General features: G+C 37.2%; 1 non-coding gene across 1 annotated transcript; it reads right to left on the bottom strand.

Annotated features, from left to right (window-relative positions):
- Positions 1-19459: 19459 nt before the first annotated feature.
- LOC148090412 (U6 spliceosomal RNA) lies at positions 19460-19566 on the bottom strand. Its single transcript, XR_015713789.1, has one exon. It is a non-coding gene; the product is annotated as a U6 spliceosomal RNA (small nuclear RNA).
- Positions 19567-19767: the final 201 nt, after the last annotated feature.

Raw genomic sequence — 19767 nt, 5'->3', positions numbered from 1 at the left:
CACCCAAGGATATGTTCTTATTGATTTTAGAGAGATGTTAGCTATTGTGAGTTGTACTGTTAAGAACATAGGGGTGCATGTAGAGGAAGGGGGGGAGAAAGAAAGAAATATCGATGTGAGAGAAAAACATCTATAAGTTGCCTCCTGTATGCGCCCCTAGTGGTTATCAAACCTGCAACCTGTGTATGTGCTCTGACCAGGAATTAATTCTACAACCTTTTGGTGTATAGAATGATGCACCAATGAACTGAACCACCTGGCCAGGGCCCAATAGGCTTTTTTTTTAAATCCTCTTCTGAGGATATTTTTCCAATGCTTTTTTCAGACAGAGTGGAAGGGAGAGAGAGAGAGAAACATCGATATGAGAGAGACAAATCGATTGGTTACCTTCCATACATACCATGACCAGGGACAGGAATCGAGCCTGAAACTGAAGCACATGCCCTAGACTGGAATTGAACCCAAGACCCTTCAGTCCTTGGAGTGATGCTGTAACCACTGAGCCAAACTGGCTAGGGCAGGGCCCAATAGATTTTTAAATGTAAAAAATATGTATGAACAGCTTGATCTCAGTAAATTTGAAAATTTAGATGTTAAGGACAAATTCCTAGGAAAATACAGCTTTCCAAAGCTGACAGAGAAATGGAAAATTATTAATTGTCTTCCATCTATTAACATGGTTGTATTATTGTGTATATACCATTTATTACTCTGATTTTTTTCCTATAACTTTTACATATGTAATTATATATAACAACAAATTTTTTACATGTCACTTTTAATGCCTATAGAAAACCTCTTTATTAACATGTCAGTAATAAAGGGCATTTGGACTCTTTCCTATTTTTTTATAGTTGAACAGAACATGGCCATGAAAATCATAGTACAAATCACTTTTTCCCTTTGGCTATTTCCTTGAGGGTATATGCCCTACAATGGAATTACTAGGAGAAAAATTACGAATGGTTTCTCTTTTCTTTTCATATATAGCCAAATCACCCGTCTGCAAAACTGAATCAATTTACAGAGCCAATAGCAATGTATAAGGGCACCCATTTCCCCAAATTCCCACTAGCAATTGACTTTATAAACTGTATGTTTATGTCAGTTTAATAGATAAGCAATGGTAATTTTGTTTAAATTTGCTTTTATTAATTTAATTGCTATTGAGGTTTATCCTTTTTTTACATGATGATATCCAATTTCAATTTATTTTTATAGACACTGCCTGTTCATCTTCTTTGTTAATTTTTGAAGTAGAATCTAAATATTAGCCTGATATATGTGCATTAATGTTTTATTCAAATTGGATAGTGAACTTTTTTTTTAAATTTATCTTTATTGTTGAAAGTATTACAGTATTACATTTTTTCCCCCAGTTGACCCCATCCACATCCCTCCCATCCCCTCCCCAGGCCTTCACACCATTATTGTCTGTGTCCATGGGTTATGCATATATGCATATAACTTCTTTGGTTAATCTCTTCCCACCCTCTACCCCCCTTCCCTCTTCCCTTTGAAATATGACCATCTGTTGCATGCCTCAAGGTCTCTGGATCTATTTAGTTTGTCAGATTTTTTTGTTCATTAGCTTCTTCTTAAAGAAGACCCTTCAACATTTCATGTAAAACTGCTCTGGTGGTGGTGAACTCCTTTAGCTTTTTCTTATCTGTGAAGCTCTTTATCTGACCTTCAGTTCTAAATGACACCTTTGCTGGTTAGAGAAACCTTGGTTGTACATTCTTGCTTTTCATCACTTTGAATATTTCTTGCCACTCCCTTCTGGCCTGCAAAGTTTCTGTTGAGAAATCAGCTGAAAGTTGTATGGGTGCTCCCTTGTAGGTAACTAACTGCTTTTCTCTTTTAAGATTCTCTCTTTGTCTTTAACCTTTGGCATTTTAATTATGATGTGTCTTGGTGTGGGTCTCTTTTGGTTCCTCTTATTTGGGACTCTCTGTGCTTCCTGGACTTGTATGTCTATTTCTTTCAAGAGGTAGGGGAAGTTTTCTGTCATTATTTTTTCAAATAGGTTTTCAATTTCTTGCTCTCTTTCTTCTCCTTCTGGCATCCCAATAATACAAATATTGGACTGCTTAAAGTTGTCCCAGAGACTCCTTTCACTATATTCATATTTCTGGATTCTTTTTTCTTTTTGTTCTTCTGGTTGGGTGTTCTTTGTTTCCTCATATTCCCCATTACTGATTTGATTCTCAGTGTCCTCTACTCAACTGTTGATTCCCTGTAAATTATTCTTCAGTTCAGTTCATGTAGCCTTCATTTCTGACTGGTTCTTTCTTATGTTATTGATGATCTCACTAGTTTCTTTAATAGTCTTACTAAGATCCCTGAACATCCTTATAACCATTATTCTGAACTCTGTATCTGTTAGCTTGCTTGGATCTATTTCATTTAGTTCTTTTCTGGATATTTCTTCTATTCTTTCCTTTGTGACATGTTTCTTTGCCTCCGCATTTTGGCTGCTTCCAGGTGATTGTTTCTATGTATTAGGTAGAGCTGCTGTGTGTCCTGGAATTTGTAGAGTGGCTTTGTGTAGTAGGTGTCCTGTGGGGTCCAGTGGCTCAGCCTCCCCAGTCACCTGAGCTGGGCCTTCTAGGTGCTCCCCTGTGTGGGCTATGTGCACTGTCCTGTTGTAGTTGAGCCTTGGTTGCTGTTGTCGTCACTGGGAGAAATTGACCCCCAGGCAAATAAGTTGTGAGGACCAGCTGAAACTACAACCAAAGAACTGCTGTGCTGGCAACACCCCTATGGAGCAGGATTTACTTCAGTGGAGCTTTGGTGTTCACTGAGTGTGCCCCTTGACTGTGTCACAGGTGGATGTGGTAGGGTTGTAATCCTGTATGGTTGAGGCTGACCACCAGGTGTGCTGTCTCTGGGGCCTCCCGGGAGGTGCAAAGTCAGCCTCTGCCAGTGCCTTTCCCAGGATCACCCAGCATGAGCTACACATCAAACCATAGTTGACTGCTGCTTGTGCTGAGCTTGGAGATGTTCAGGAGAGGCCAAGCTGTGAACCAATGCAGGTTGCTACTAGTGCCAGTCTTGGGGCCACTTTTCAAGACATATGGGGCATGCTGAGGCCAGCTGCTGCTTGTTTGAGAGATTTTAGGAAAGTCCCAAGCATGAGGCTAGAGAGGCTACTTGCATAGAAAAGCCACTGGAAATGCCTTGGATGAGCTTGCAAATAGGGACGGGCAGGGTTTCTGGGAGTCACAAGAGCGAGGCCAAGGATGTGAGTTGGGCGCTGGAGATTCAGAGAAGGCACCTGCCTGCTGGTTCTGTGGGGGTAGGGCTTACCAAAGGAGCAATGGCCTCTACCAGCTCATCTGTCTGGGAGAAAGCTGCCTCTCCAACCCTTGCCCCGATTTCAGGCAAGTTAGTTGTTCCCTGAATGTCCCAGGTTCCTTTCAAGCTGCTGCCCAGTGCTGGACCTCAGAGGAAGTGTGTCTGAGTGAGTCTGCGTGCCAGCCCTTTAAGAGAAGCTGCCTGGGACTCCCGCAGCCTCTGCTCCCTCAGCCACAATTCCTGCTGGCTTTTACAGCCCAAAGTTGTGAGGAAAGTTCTTCTGGGCTCTGAAACCCTGGGCTGGGGTGCCTGATGTGGGGCTGGAACACCTTGCTCCTCCAAGAAGCCTCCACTGCTGTGATATCCCTCTTGGTTTTAAACTGCAGCACCTGGGTGTGGGACTGTGGCTGAGTCTCCCCGATTCAGCACCTATCTGCCCATGTCTCCACCCCTCCTACTGGTCTCAATGCTTCTTCAGTTTCCTCATTGTAGGGCTTCTGTTCAGCAAGATTTCAGGATTTCTAAGTGATGGTCGTTCTATATTTTAGTTGTAATTTTGATGTGGTTGTGGGAGGCAGCGGGTACCACAGTTACCTATGCTGCCATCTTGTTGTTGTTCAGATAGTGAACTTTTATCAGTTACATTTTTATTATGAACTTTTCCCATTATGATGCTTTCTTTTTTGTCCATAATTTTTTATCAGAAATGTTTCATAGTATTCAGTGTGCAGGTCTTCCATATCTTCTGTGAGATTTATCCCTAATCATATTTGTTGATGCTACTGTAAATGGTGTTGCTTTTAATTTATTAAAATTATTATTTTTAATTTATCTTTATTGTTGAAAGTATTACAGATGTCCCCCTTTTACCTCCCATTAATCCCTTCCACCCTACACTCGCCCCTGCCCCAGGACTTCATCACACTATTGTCTGTGTCCATGGGCAATGCATATGTGCATATGTATAAGTTCTTTGGTTAATCTCTTCCCACCCTCGCACCCTCCACACCTGCCTTCCCTCTGAGATTCATCAGTCTGTTCCAGGCTTCTTTGTCTCTGGATCTATTTTGTTCATCAGTTTATTTTGTTCATTAGAGTCCGCATATGAGTGAGATCATGTGATACTTATCTTTCTCTGATTGGCTTATTTTGCCTTCTTTTGATATTCTTTTTTTTTTTTTAAATCCTCATCTGAGGATATTTTGTCCATTGATTTCTTTATGGGGGGGGAGAGAGAGAGAGAGAGAGAGAGAGAGAGAGAGAGAGAGAGAGAGAGAGAGAGAGAGAGAGAAACATCATGTGAGAGAGACACATTGATTGATTGCTGCCTGCACGTGCCTGACTGGGATCGAGCCTGCAACCTAGGTATGTACCCTTGAGTGGTAATCGAGCCCACCTATCCTTCAGTCCACTGGCCAGTGCTCTAACTACTGAGCCAACCCAGTCAGGGCTGATATTCATTTCTATTACTTTTCATAGCTTAACAGTTTTTAAGGCATTTGAGTACATTTATCTTGTATATGATAGTATATTCTGTTTCTTTAAAGTCAGAAATATATCTCCCTTCTTCCATGCTAGAATAAAATTCCATTTCATAGTAAGCTACCTGGTACACTTTCCCCAAACTCTTTAAATTCTCACAGTTAGAACCACTTAACCTCTGCTTGTACATGAAGCCTGAACTGGATCAATCACTTTTCTACTAACTTGATTTCTGCCTCATTCCTAAAATTGTGCTATAACTTGCACAGCAGTTCCATGACAGGGCCTCTGACTTGGCAATCTACCTAATACTCTGATTCTTCTAAGACAGGGACTTTGCCTTTGCCTCCCTGCTCTTTCAGGACCTTGAATTCTGATTCTAAATCCAAAACTAGCAAGTCGGACTGCAGAACCTGCTGCCGTAACACCAGACATCTACTGCCTATCCAAATAGTGCCTATCTGCATTGCCACTCACATTGCCATTCTTTACCAGTCTACCAGATCATGAACACCTTACCCTCTGGCCTTCCCTAATGCTGACTGCTTACCTAGATGGTCATCTCTTAGCTCCAGATTCTCCAGGCATTAGCCTGCCTGGCTAATTTTTTACCCATTGCCTTTTGCTGAATCTGTCCTGCCCCAGTGTAGTGAATGCATTTTATTCTCAGATACTAGCTTTGTTTGTCTGACCTCTCCTGACACTGAATTTCAATTTTAAAAACATAATTTAAGTTTATAATTCAACAAAGTACACGTTGTCATTTAAAGCTTTGACTATTATCTGGAATTTATTGCAAATCTACAGTGTAAAGCATGGGTCTGTTATTTATTTTTTTACCATTTATTTAACCAGCTGGCAAAACATTTATTAATGATTCTAGTCTCCATTGCTCCATATGTCTCCATTGCTCTATTACTTACATTTTTTACAATAGTTTTAATTCTTATAATAATAATTTAAATCTATTACTGGATGCTCTATTACGCTGATTAGTCTTCCTCATTTAGTTAAAATATCACATAATCCTGACAACTATTGTAATACAGGGTGGGACAAAAGTACGTTTACAGTTGTGAGTACGTGAAACACAGAGTTTATTCTTGTATTATTATTTATTGTTGTATTATTTTTCATACAAACAACTGTAAACATACTTTTGCCCCACTCTGTATGTATTTGTGAGTTTGAGTACTCTCATATTTATTCAGTTTTTCTAACAATGGGAAAGGTATAGTATTTAAATCTTCCATTTTTTATTCATTAGGGTATCAGTTTTCTTTCTGTCACAAACTTGATTAATGCACAGGCATTTAATATTTCTAGGAACTACCGTGAATGGAATCTCATTTCTGTTTTGAGTTGTTCATTGTATTGTCTGTATTATTAGTATATAGGGATGCATTTAATTTATTTTTGTGGATTTATTTCACTCCACAACTGTGATGAACTCATTTATTACCTCTGGTAATTTTTTGGTTGACTTCTTTGTATTTTCTGAGTATATATTTATGTCATAAGCAAAAAATAATTTTTAATATCTTCCTTTCCTAAATGTACCTTCAATTCCTTTTTTTTTTTCTCTCTGATAACCACAGTCAATATTCTATTAAAAGAGAGTGGCAAATAGGAAAAGAAGAAGAGCTAGCATTTGTGGAATTCTATTTTTGCCTGTCTTGATTTTAGAGCGAATAATTCCAGGCATACTTCTCCATTAAATATATTGTTGATTCTGTTTTTTAAATGTGCCCTTTTCATGTTAGGATGGAAAGCATTTAATTTTGTTCATCAAGAAAACATGTTGAATGTTACCAGTGTTTCTTGGTAGCTATTGAAAAATGATTTAAAATATTTTCTCATTGACACATTATACTAGCTTGTGTTTATGAAATAAATAAGAATAGTCATATTTCATACTTTAAAAAATTATGTTCTAGTGTTCTATATATTAACATTTTATTTAGGATGCACACACCTACATGCATAAACACACATATAGCTGGATTAATATAATATATTAAAATCTATATTATACATGTACATGCAAAAACATTCACCTATTTTTGTTGTTATTATTGTTGTTTGTTGTTGTTAATCCTCGCCCGATAAATATTTTTTCCATTGCTTTTCAGAGAGAGTGGAAGGGAGGGAAGGAGGGAGGGAGTGAGAGAGACATATAGATTGGTTGCCTCCCACATATGCCCTGACTGGGGCCAGGGATCTGCAACCCAAGTATGTGCCCTCAACTGGGAATCAAGCCCACCACTATTCGGTGCATGGGCCAACAGTGCAACCACTGAGCAACTCTGGCCAGAGCCATATTTTTATTTAGTGGACAAACATTTAATGAGTACCTACTATGTGCAAGTAACTGGATGGACTATGTATCCTGGACCATACAAATATGAGTGACATAGAGTCAGTCCCTACTACAGAGCCAACTCTTGTGGGGTCACTCTCTCCACCTCTTTTTCAGACTTAGCTTTTCCATTTGATATATAAAAGATTGTAACATGTGTGCAATTGCTGCTGTCTTTGAAATGCAACAAGCCCAGATTCAAACCCTAGCTCTGCTACTTACTAGATGTGTGACCTTGAGAGCAAGTTGCTTATTGTCTCTAAGCATCACTTTCTTTCTCTAAAAAATGAGCAAATAATACATTCTTTACAATTCACTATGAAGATAATAATTTAAAAGCAATAATGTGTATAAAGTGGTGATAGAGTAACTGACATAGTAAGTGCTCAAAATTGGTACCTTCAAAAAATTTTCCTATGGCGTTTATGTCTTACAATCTAACAGTGAAGATAAGACATGTACATAAATACTGTACCACTGTAGCACTGTTGCAGTTTAGTTGCCTTGTGTAACCATGAAATGGTTCCTTTGTTGCAAAACACAACCTGCATTAAAGGTAATTGTTTGATTAAACAAGTTCTAGTCATTTTATCATTGTTAGAGTATGATTATTTTAGATGCAGCATGAGATATATACTAGTGCCAATTGAGGAAAAACCCCAGAGACCATTTTTCTTTAAAAATGTAATAAGTTAAATTTATAGTTAAGCTTTGGCAACTGAGAGGCAAGTTGTAGCTAACTCACTGATGGAGAGGCAGAAGAGCTGGCAATTTACAACTTTGCAAATTTTAAATGGAAAAATCCTATTAAAATAGTTGAAGAAGGGCAAATGTGCAGTGTCACAAGCAGAGAATCATGAGCTCTCAAAATATACTTATTTTGACTTTTTCTCTTTGTTCGTTTTAGCTTTCAGCCCTGCATTCTATTAGAAGATGGAGAACTTTGGACAATTCGGTAAGTTGGAATGAACTTTCATTTCAAATTGCTCTGATCCTAGACCAGTTTCCTTTTTGGACATGGTTTTGTGACTGTGAGCCCAAGGGAGAAGTCCTTGGCTTGGACCAATTTGTGGCCTGGTGTTGAGGCAATGTAGAGCTGTGGAGCCATGTCCAGAGTAAATGTGCAGGACTAAGTAGTTGGTGACTGTGAACAAATATAATTATTTCCTGCCAGGGAGAATTACTCAGCATTTTGTCTTCTTATTCCAGGGCTATGGGATTTCTATTCTTTCTCATTTTAATTAATGTTTTAATTACAACCTTATTCTTAAAAATTAAAACATTATTTATGAGAGCAAAATCCTCTTTGATCAGTAGTCCCAACTTCAGTCCACTCTTTCTTCTCAGAATTAACTACCCTTGAGTTTGTTTTCTATCCTTCCAAAAATTTGCCATGTTTTTTCATGCTAATATATGTATGTTCCTTTTGACATGTGTGTGTGTGTGTGTGTCTGTGTGTGTAGGTGTCTGTGCATGTCCACTTGCATGATCACAAAATTGGTATAATTTTGTAAAAATTGTCTTGCAACTTGTTTTTTTTTCTTCACTCAACAAAATGTCTTGGGAAAGTATTTATGTTGTTACATGTATATATAACTCATTTCTTTTAATAGCTTTATATCATTGTATAATATGAACTTTCCATAGCTTATTTAACTGTTCTCTTATTCATGGGTATTTAGGTTGTTCCAAATTGTTGCTAGTAGAAACAGGGCCACACTCAACAATTTTGTGTATGGCTCTGTGTGTATAGGTTCAAGTATTTCTGTACCTTACAGAGGAGTACATGCAGAGGGTTAATTTACTATATCTTTGGCTACAAGCAATCTCAAAAAGTATGTATTATGAAATTGCCTTCCAAAGCTCTTCGTGCCATTTTCTCAAATTAAGGTTTTGTTAACAAAATCAGACTTTTAATTTGGCACATAAGTTATAATAGCTCATATTTCTTATTTGCATCCCCTGGTGACTGAGTTTTTCTTTATATTGTTATTGACTATTTGTATTTCTGCTTTGGTAAATTGCCTGTATAAATTATTTGTCTATTTTTCTACTGGGTCATCTTTTATATTATGGATTTTTAGGAGTCATTTTGATTATTCTTGGCTGGTTAAATGCATTGCACATATTTTCTCCCACTCTGTTACTTGCTTTTAACTTTGGTAACCTTTTTTCATATTATTTTTGTATTTTGGGAGAATCACATTTATCATTTTCTTCCCTTATGGGTTTTAAGTGTGAGCATTTTTTTTCTATTTTGTTTGTTAGTTTATTTTGTTCATTAGATTGCACATATAAGTGAAATCATATGGTACTTGTCTTTCTCTGGCCAACTTACTTCACTTAGCATAATAGTCTCCTGGTCCATCTATGGTGTTGCAAAAGGTAAGATTTCCTTCCTTTTTATGGCCAAGTAGTATTCCATTATGTAAATGTACCACAACTTTTTTATCCACTCATTTACTGATGATCACTTGGTCTGCTTCCAAATCTTGGCTATTGTAAATAATACTGCAATGAGCATAGGGGTACATATATTCTTTCAAATTAGTGTTTCCAGTTTCTTTGGATATATTTCCAGAAGTGGAATCACTGGATCATAAGGCAGTTCCACTTTTAATTTTTTGAGGAAACTCCATACTGTTTTCTGTAGTGACTGCACCAATCTGCATTCCCATCAGCAGTGCATGGGGGTTCCCTTTTCTCCAAATCCTCGCCAACTTGTTGTTTGTTGATTTATTGATGATGGCCATTCTGACAGGTGTGAGGTGATGTCTCATTGTGGTTTTAATTTATATTTCTCTGATGATTAGTGATGTTGAGGATTCTTTCATATGTCTACTGGCCACCTGTATGACCTCTTTGGAGAAGTGTCTATTCAGATCCTTTGCCCATTTCTTAATTGGGTTGTTTGTGGTTTTTTTCTTTGTTTGTTTGTGTTTTTTTTTGGTGTTGAGTTGTATAAGTTCTTTATAAATTTTGGATATTAACCCCTTATCAGATGTATCATTGGAAAATATGTTCTCCCATTCAGTGGGTTGTCTGATAATTGTTTACAAAGGACATCTTGAACCTTTATCTCAAGTTCCTAAAAATATTTTCTAGTATTTTAATAAATTTTTATTATTTATTTGTTTTATTTTTAATTTTGAAGTGTTTAATATATTTGGTATATATATGTATATATATGCATGTGCATGCACATGTGTCTATCTGAGGTGAGTGAGGCTAATTTTTTTCTTACTTAAGTTTTTTTTTTTTTCCTGTATGTTAGGTTCCAGAATACTCAAGCTGTTCTTTTTTCTCTTCCACCTCCTCAGCCTCCTCTTTTCTCCTTATGTCTAGGTCCCCCATCCTTATACCTGTGCTTGCTTCTAGTTTATATATACCATTTTCAGTCACCATTTCCATTTGGTCTGCTTCCAGAATTATTATTCTAGAAGGTCTCACAGATGTAGAATAAATAATTCTTATTCTCAATGACCTTGAAGAACTAGGAGTCACAGCAAGCAAAAAGGTGAAAGTTATGATGTCAGATCTATCTCAAAAGGAGGGAAAATAGCATTTATTAACACTTAATGTATGCAAGACAGCATATAAAATGTTTGACCACTTTTTCATTGTTGACACTATTACAGATGTCCCCCATTTTCCCGTCACCCTTTACCCACCTCCATTCAGCCTCCACCTCCCCTCCCTTTGGCCGTCACCACACTGTTGTCTGTGTCCGTGGGTTATGCATATATGTTCTTTAATAATCTCAACATCTCTATGAATTAGCTATTATCCCTATTTTATACACAAGAAAACTGAGGCTTAGAGTGGTTAAATAACTTGCTTAAGTTCACATAAATATTGTATACAGTCAGAATTTTCCAGAGAAATAGAACCAATAGAGGATATGGATGGATATTTATTTACTTATTTGATTTCTTTAAAGAAATTTCTTCATGAAATTGTGGGGTATGGCATGCCTGAAATTTGTAGAGCTGGCTGGCAAGCTAGAAACTCAGGCAAGAGTTGATACTGCAGTCTCGAAGCAAAATTTCTTCTTCTCTGGGAAACTTCACTTTTTGCTCTTAAGGTCTTCTGATTGGATAAAACCCACCTACATTATCAGTGATAATCTGCTTTACTTAAAGGCAACTGATTATAGATGTTAACTACATCTACAAAATACCTTCATGGCACACCTAGATTAACAGACTAAATGAGTAACATAGCCTAACAAGGTTGATACAAAATTAACTATCACAAGTGGTAAGTCAAAGAAATGGAATGTGAACCTTTTTGTGATTGGCTATAAAACCTCCATTAGTAACCACTGGTAGGATCCTGTCTTGTTTCCCTGCATCTAAGTTTTTTGCATACATATATATATGTATATATATATATAATTTTATATATTATATATATATATATAATTTTAATGGATGAATCAGTAAAATCAATCCCCTAAAAAACTGAAGTTTTTGACTTCTTGAACCCTAGTCTCTCTGGGACTCAGTTTATTTGCTTTAGGATCTCAGATGTTCCAACGAGCTGCCTGTTTGACCTAATGCTTAATTTAATACCCAGCATTTTGGGATTGCTTTATTTCCAACTGTCCTACCTATCCTTCCTCATAGAAATATCTGGTTTTGGATATCCTTGTGCCAGTCTGTCAAATGTAGTAAAACCTGATAGTGTTCCCTAGTTCAGGCCCTTGGCTTCTTTTGCCCCTAAATTCTAGGACTCACACTTCCTTAGTCTCCTGTCTTCTTCTAATCTAAACCCCTGGTCAGGGCCTTAAGGATAACATGGTGAAAATCAGTGATCATGGTCCAGGATTAGTATTAGCAAGCAGGAGATTGGGCTGAATCTGTACTGACCTCAGGGCTTTCCCTGGAATTTGGCCTGTTACTGTTACTGTTTTTTTTAAAATTTACTTTTATTTTATTTATTTATTTTTAAATATGTTTTTATTGATTTCAGAGAGAGGAAGGGAGAGGGGGAGAGAGAGATAAAAGCATCAATGATGAGAAAGAGTCATTGATTGGCTGCCTCCTGCATACCCCCTACTGGGGATAGAGCCTGCAACCTGGTCATGTTCCCTGACAGGGTATTGAACCATGACCACCTGGCTTATAGGTTGACACTCAACCACTGATCCATTCCGGCCAGGCATTGCTACTGTTTTTAATAAACCTCTAATACAAGCTTATCTGTGCTAATAATCTTTCTACTAAAATGTGAACACAGGGGAAAAACAATTTAATTGAAAGGACTGTTAGTTGGGTTCCAATTAATTGAGATTTTATGGTATTTGTTATGATAATGTAACAGTCATCCTGGCACAATCTTATTTAATATCTGCTAAAAACATTGTTGAGAAGTGAATTAAAATAAATGACAAGGAAGCCCATCGCCACTCATTAATTCTTATGAATTAGTGAGAATGTAAATGAGCATGGTGGTAAATCAAAGTTCCTACTTAACCAAATAGAATGTAATTCATTTCAAGTAGTTTCATTTTCTCCACAACATTTGGACACCAGAAAATATCCTGTGCTGGGTTCTAGGGAATCAGTGAGGAACTAAACACCCCTTTTAAAAAAATATTTTTATTGATTTCAGAGGGAGGAAGGGAGAGGGAGAGAGAGAGATAGAAACATCAGCAATGAGAGAGTCATCATTGATCAGCTGCCTCCTGCATGCCCCCAACTGGGGATTGAGCCTGAAACCCGAGCATGTGCCCCGACTAGGAATCGAACCTCGATCTCCTGGATCCTAGGTTGATGCTCAACCACTGAGCCACACCCAGCTGGGTGGAACTAAGCACCCTTAAGCCTTGTCTTTAGATCTCTAGGCTAATTGTTTCCTGTTAAGTGACATGAGACCACTGGGTTTATGGATACTCATATTTAACAATTGGCAAAGAAATTTATCCTTAAAAGGGTATAAAAAAAAATTCCTCCCAAAGGGCAAGTTTGGAGTGCTTGCTTGTGAAAAGGGCTGGTTTCAGATAACACCTCATATATGTTGTACCTAGCAGTCTCATTATTGTTCTCAAGGGGACATTTCTTAGTGCATTCTGGAATAAGCCCAGCCCACAGGATCATTCCCTGGCTCTGAATAATTTCAGCACTTACATTGCTTTGAAATATTTACTAGTTGTAAGACTTGATTATAATTCAGTCATTCAACAAGTATGCCTACTATGAGCCTGCATAGCACCTCTTTTGTGCCATGCAGTGTTCTAGGCAACTGATGATAGACCAGTGAATGTACTCGTGGAGTCTTTATCCTTGCTCCAACTATCCCCACATAGGATCAAGCTTATCTCGATCCTCTTACTAATGTTGCTTCAGCTTCAATCTACCCGACCTACTAAATCTGGATTTCTTCCTAATTTGTTTCTGAAGAGCTGCCTTATCCTGAGGTATAGTAGAGTCAGAGTAGATTCCAATCCTATTCTGCCAGTTTTCCTAAAGAGTGTGCAGTATTTCTTTTCACCCCTTTCCTAGAGTTCAGACAGTCAAACCTTCATAGAATCCTATATGTAAGAGAGTGGAGGATGGTAAAATCCTGGATAAGCAGATAAATCTTGGCTGTGTCACTTCACTGGGTCTATGAACTTGGGCAAGTTAGTTAATCTTTTTGACCGTCAGTTTCCTCATCAATAAAATGAGGAAAATGTCAAGCACATCAGAGGTGAGCTGTGAGGAATTTTAATAATGTTATTTTGCAAGTAAGATGCCTAGCCTTTGGTGCTCCATAATGGTATCTATTGTTATGATGTTGCATATGCCCAAGACAACTATAATTTATTTATTTTAAAATATGTTTTTATTGATTTCTGAGAGAGGAAGAGATAGGGAGAGAGAGATAGAAACATCAATGATAGGAGAGAGTCATTGATCAGGTGCCTTCTGCACGCCCCCTACTGGGGATTGAGCCTGCAACCCAAGCATGTACTCTGACCAGGAACCGAACCCTGACCTCCAGGTTCATGGGTCAATGTTCAACCACTGAGCCATGCCGGCTGGGTGACTATGATTTTTAAAAATTTATCTTTATTGTTTAAAGTATTACAAATGTTCCCTTTTTGATTTTAAGGCTTCACATACTCAAACATCACAGGGTACTAAACAAGCTAATCAGTTCAGTCAGACTTTGCTCTGCTCCTTTATCCACTTTAGCATCAATTTCTGGATTTCCTAGGTCTCACATCTCTTTATTTTAGTGATGATACACCTGTAGTTAGCTTTGGTTTCTTTTATTCTGCTGTGGGTATCTTGATGTAAAATTCTTCAATTACTGAATTTGTCAAATAAATTAAATAGCATCCCAACAGAAGCTTAGTGGCTAGGAACTCTTTGGGAATGTGTAGTACTTGCAACACAAGGCTTTCTATGAGATGTAAGAGAGGGAAGTAGGGATGGGGGTCGCTTGTATGATTCAGATTTTATAGAGGCTTTTAGGTAGTCCCTGCTTAGGTGGAAAACGGAATTTGCTTGATTAGGCAAATTCTAGTTGATCCAAGTTTTCTGCCCTCCATGTTATTTTTTGTATTTATTTTTATTTATTTATTTATTTATTTATTTATTTATTTATTTATTTATTTATTTATTTAATTATTATTTATTTATTTTTATTGTTAAAAATATTACAGATGTCCTCTTTTCTCCCCATTGGCCAATTCCACACCCTCCCCACTGCCATCCCCAGTCCCTCACCACACTATTGTCTTGGGTTATGCATATATGCATATAAACTTTTTGGTTAATCTCTCCCCACCCACCCACCCCCACCTTCCTTCTGAGATTCATCAGTCGGATACATGTTTGCATGTCACTGAATATATTTTGTTCATCGGTGTATTAAGTTCTTTAGATTCCATATATAAGTGAGATTATGTGATGTTTGTCTTTCTCTGCCTGGCTTATTTTGCTTAGCATAATATTCTCCAGGTCCACCTACAGTGTCCCAAAGGGTAAGAGATCCTTTTTCTTTACAGCTGCATAGTATTCCATGGCATAAATGTCCCACAGCTTTTTTATCCTCTCATCTACTGATGGGCACTTGGGGTATTTCCAGATCTTAGCTATTGTAAATTGTGTTGCTATGAACATAGGGATGCATACATGGTTTCTGGTTAGTGTTTTAAGATTCTTAGGATATATTCCTAGAAGTGGGATCACTGGGTCAAAAGGCAGTTCCATTTTTAATTTTTTGAGGAACCTCCATACTGTTTTCCATAGTGGTTGCACCAGTCTGCATTCCTACCAGCAGTGTACTAGGGTTCCCCTTTCTCCACATCCTCACCAGCATGTGTCATTTGTTGATTTGTTGATGGTAGCCATTCTGACAGGTATGAAGTGATACCTTGTTCTGGTTTTAATTTGCATGTCTCTGATAATTAGTGACGTTGAGCATTTTCTCATATGTCTCTTGACCATCTGTATGTCCTCTTTGGAGAAGTGTCTATTCAGGTTCTTTGCCCATTTTTTAATTGGATTATTTGTCTTCCTCTTGTTGAATTGTATGAGTTCTTTGTACACTTTGGAAATGAGCCCCTTATCAGATACATCCTTGGTAAATATGTTCTCCCAGACCTTGGGGTTCCTTTGTATTTTGAGGCTGATTTCTTTTGCTGTGCAGAAGCTTTTTTGTTTGATGTAGTCCTATTTATTTATTTTTTTCCTTTATTTTTCTTGTTTCTCTTACCCTAGGAGAATGTATCGGTGAAAATTCCACTACATGAGATGTCTGTGACTTTACTGCCTATGTTTTCTTCCAAGATATTTATGGTTTCGTGACTTACATTTAAATCTTTTATCGAATTTTGATTTATTCTGGTTTATAGAGTAAGTTGGTGATATAGTTTCATGTTTTTGCATGTACCTGTCCAATTTATCCAGCATCATTTATTGAAGAGACTTTCTTTACTCCATTGTATGCTCTTCCCTCCTCTATCAAATATTAACTGACCATAATTGCGTGGTTCTACTCATGGGGTCTCTGCTCTGTTTCATTGATTTATATGTCTGTTGTTGTACCAATACCAGGCTGTTTTGATTACAATGGCTTTGTAGTGCAGTTTGATAGCCGATAAAGTGATCCCCCCCCACTCTGTTCTTCTTTCTCAAGATGACTGTGGCTATTCAGGATCTTTTTGGGTTCCATATAAATTTTTGAAATATTTGTTCTAGCTCTGTGAAATATGTTGTTGGCATTTTAGTAATTGCATTGAGTCTATACATTGCTTTGGGTAGTATGGACATTTAAATGATATTAATTCTTCCAATCCACGAACATGGTATATTCTTCCTCTTGTTTATATTTTCCTCTATTTCTTTTTTCAGTGACCTGGAGTTTTCCAAGTACAGGTCTTTTACATCCTTGGTTAATTCCTAGGTATTTTATTTTTTTAGTCGCAGTGGTAAATGGTATTTTTTTTTTTTTTTTTTTTTTAGTTTCTCTTTCTGAGAGTTCATTGTTGGTATATAAAAATGCCGTCGATTTTTGGATGCTAATTTTGTATCCAGCTACCTTGCTCAATTCATTTATCAAATCTAGCAGTACTTTGGTAGACTCTTGAGGGTTTTCTATGTACAATATCATGCCATCTGCAAATAATGACAGTTTTATTTCCTCCTTTTCAATTTGGATACCTTTTATGTTTTCTTCCTCTCTGATGGCTGTGGCAAGGACTTCCAGTACTATTTTGAATAAGAGTGGTGAAAGTGGACAGCCCTGCCTTGTTCCTGTTTTTAAGGAAAATGGTTTTAGCTTTTGACCATAGAGTATGATATTGCCTGTAGGTTTGTCATATATGGCCTTTATTATGTTGAGGTATGTTCCCTCTATTGCCACTTTGCTGAGAGTTTTTATCAAAAATGGGTGCTGGATTTTGTAAAATGCTTTTTCTGCATCTATTGATATGACCATTTGATTTTTTCCTTCATTTTGTTTATGTGATGTATCACATTTATTGATTTGCAAATATTATACCAGCCTTGCATCCCTGGAATAAATCCCACTTGGTCATCATGTATGATCCTTTTAGTGTATTGCTGGATCCAGTTTGCTAGTATTTTGTTCAGGATTTTAACATCTATGCTCATCAGGGATACTGACCTGTACTTTTCTTTCTTTTTACTGTCTTTATCTGGTTTTGGGATTAGGATGATGCTGGCCTCATAAAAAGAATGTAAGAGTTTTCCCTCCTCTTGAATTTTCTGGACTAGTTTGAGGAGGATAGGTGTTAATTCTTCTTTGAATGTTTGGTAAAAGTCACCTGTAAGTCCATCTGGTCCCAGACTTTTGTTTGCTGGGAGTGTTTTGATAACTGCTTCAATTTCATTAGTTGTTATTGGCATATTCATGTTTTCTGATTCCTCCTGATTCAGCTTTGGAAGATTGTATGCTTCTAGGAATTTGTCTATTTCACCCAGGTTGTCCAGTTTGTTGGCATATAGTTGCTCATAGTATTTTCTTACAATCCTTTGTATTTCTGTTGGGTCAGTTGTTGTATTGCCTCTTTAATTTCTGATTTTATTTATTTGGGTCCTCTCTCTTTGTTTTTTGGTGAGTGTGGCTAAAGGTTCATCAATCTTATTTATCTTTTCAAAGAACCAGCTCTTGATTTCATTGATTTTTGTATTGGTTTTTTAGTCTCTATTTCATTAATTTCTGCTGTGATCTTTATTATTACCTTCCTTCCACTTCCTCAGGGCTTTTCTTGCTGTTCAGTTTCTAATTCTTTTAGTTATTGTGTTAGATGGTTTAGTAGAGGTTTTTCTTGTTTTTTGAGGTATGTCTGTACTGATATTAACTTTCCTCTCAGAACTTCTTTCATTGTGTCCCATAGATTTTGGGACACAAAATCTATGCTGTCGATCTCCCTCTTAAAGTCCACCAAGAAATTTTTTATATATTTAGCTGTTCCTTATTGGATGCATATATATTTATAAGGGTTATTTCCTCCTGTTGGATTGATCCCTTTAGTATTATGTAGTGACCTTCTTTGTCTCTTGTTATGGTCTTCATTTTGAAGTCTGTTTTGTCGGAAATAAGTATTGCTACTCCAGCTTATTTTCATTTGTGTGTTCATTTTCGTGTTTTGGGGTTTTTTTTTTGTTTTGTTTTGTTTTTGCTGGAAGTGTTTGATTTTTTCTTTGATCTCATAGGTAACTCATTCATTGTTTAATACATCCAATTTAGCTTCCATGTGTTTGAATATTTTTGAGTTTTTTACATTGGTTGATTTCTAGTTTCATGCCATTGTGATCCGAGAAGATGCCTGATATGATTTCAATCTTCTTGAATTTGAGAGACTTACTTTGTGCCCTAACATGTGGTCTATTTTTGAGAATGTTCCATGTGCCCTTGAGAAGAATGTGTATTCTGCTGCTTTGGGATGAAATGTTCTATAAATGTCAATTAAATCGATTAGATCTAGTGTGTCATTTAAGGTCTGTATTTTTCTGTTGATTTTTTTGTCTTGATGATCTGTCTAATGAAGACAGTGGGGTGTTAAAGTCCCCCACTATGATTGTGTTGCTGTTGATCTCTCTCTTAAAGTCCACCAATAATTTTTTTATATATTTAGGTGTTCTTTATTGGGTCCATATATATATTTATAAGGGTTATTTCCTCCTGTAGAATTGATCCCTTTAGTATTATGTGGTGACCTTCTTTGCCTCTTGTTATGGTCTTTATTTTGAAGTCTATTTTGTCAGAAATAAGTATTGCTACTCCAGCTTTTTTTTTGTTTCCATTTGCATGGAATATTTTGTTCCATCCCTTCACTTTCAGCCTGTCTGAATCTTTTGCTCTCAGGTGGGTCTCTTGTAGACAGCATATATTTGGGTCCTGTTTTCTTATTCATTCAGATACCCTATGTCTTTTGATTGGAGCATTTATTCCTTTTACATTTAAGGTTCCCATTGATATATACTTATTTAATGCCATTTCCCCCCTTTATGCCAATGTACCTTTCTCTCAACATTTCTTCTTTTTCTTTCTTTCTTTTTTTTTTAACGTATCTTTATTGATTTCAGAGAGAGGAAAGGAGAGGGAGAGAGATAGAAACATCAGTGATGAGAGAGTCATCGATCAGCTGCAGCCCGCAACCCGGGCATGTGCCCTGCCCGGGAATCGAACCCTGATCGCCTGGATCCTAGGTCGACGCTTAACCACTGAGCCACGCCCGGCTGGGCTCTTCTTTTTCTTAAAGCAGTCCTTTTAGCATTTCTTGCAATGCTAGTTTAGTGGTACTGAACTCCTTTAGCCTTATTTTGTCTGGGAAGCTCTTTATGTCACCTTCAATTTTAAAAATTTGAATGTTTCATGAATTTGTGTGTCATCCTTGCACAGGGGCCATGCTAATCTTCTCTGTATCATTCCAATTTTAGTTTATGTGCTGCTGAAATGAACACCTGCCCACCATGTTTTAAAGTTATGGGATGGAAGGGAAAGAGAACAATAAAAGAAATTAATAAAGTCAAATTCCCTCCTTCTTTATTTGCCATGGACTAGTTATATGACCTTAGGGTAGGCATTGGGGAGGAACTGGTGCTATTTGGGTCGGAGAACAGGAAGATTCAGTTAGGACAACATAGCTGTCTTTCAACATGTAA

The sequence above is a fragment of the Miniopterus natalensis genome, chromosome X (assembly GCF_054644295.1).
Source record: "Miniopterus natalensis isolate mMinNat1 chromosome X, mMinNat1.hap1, whole genome shotgun sequence".
NCBI classification, from domain to species: Eukaryota; Metazoa; Chordata; class Mammalia; order Chiroptera; family Miniopteridae; genus Miniopterus; species Miniopterus natalensis.
Note: the sequence above shows the minus strand (reverse complement) of the source record. Positions and strands in the feature narration are given on the sequence as shown.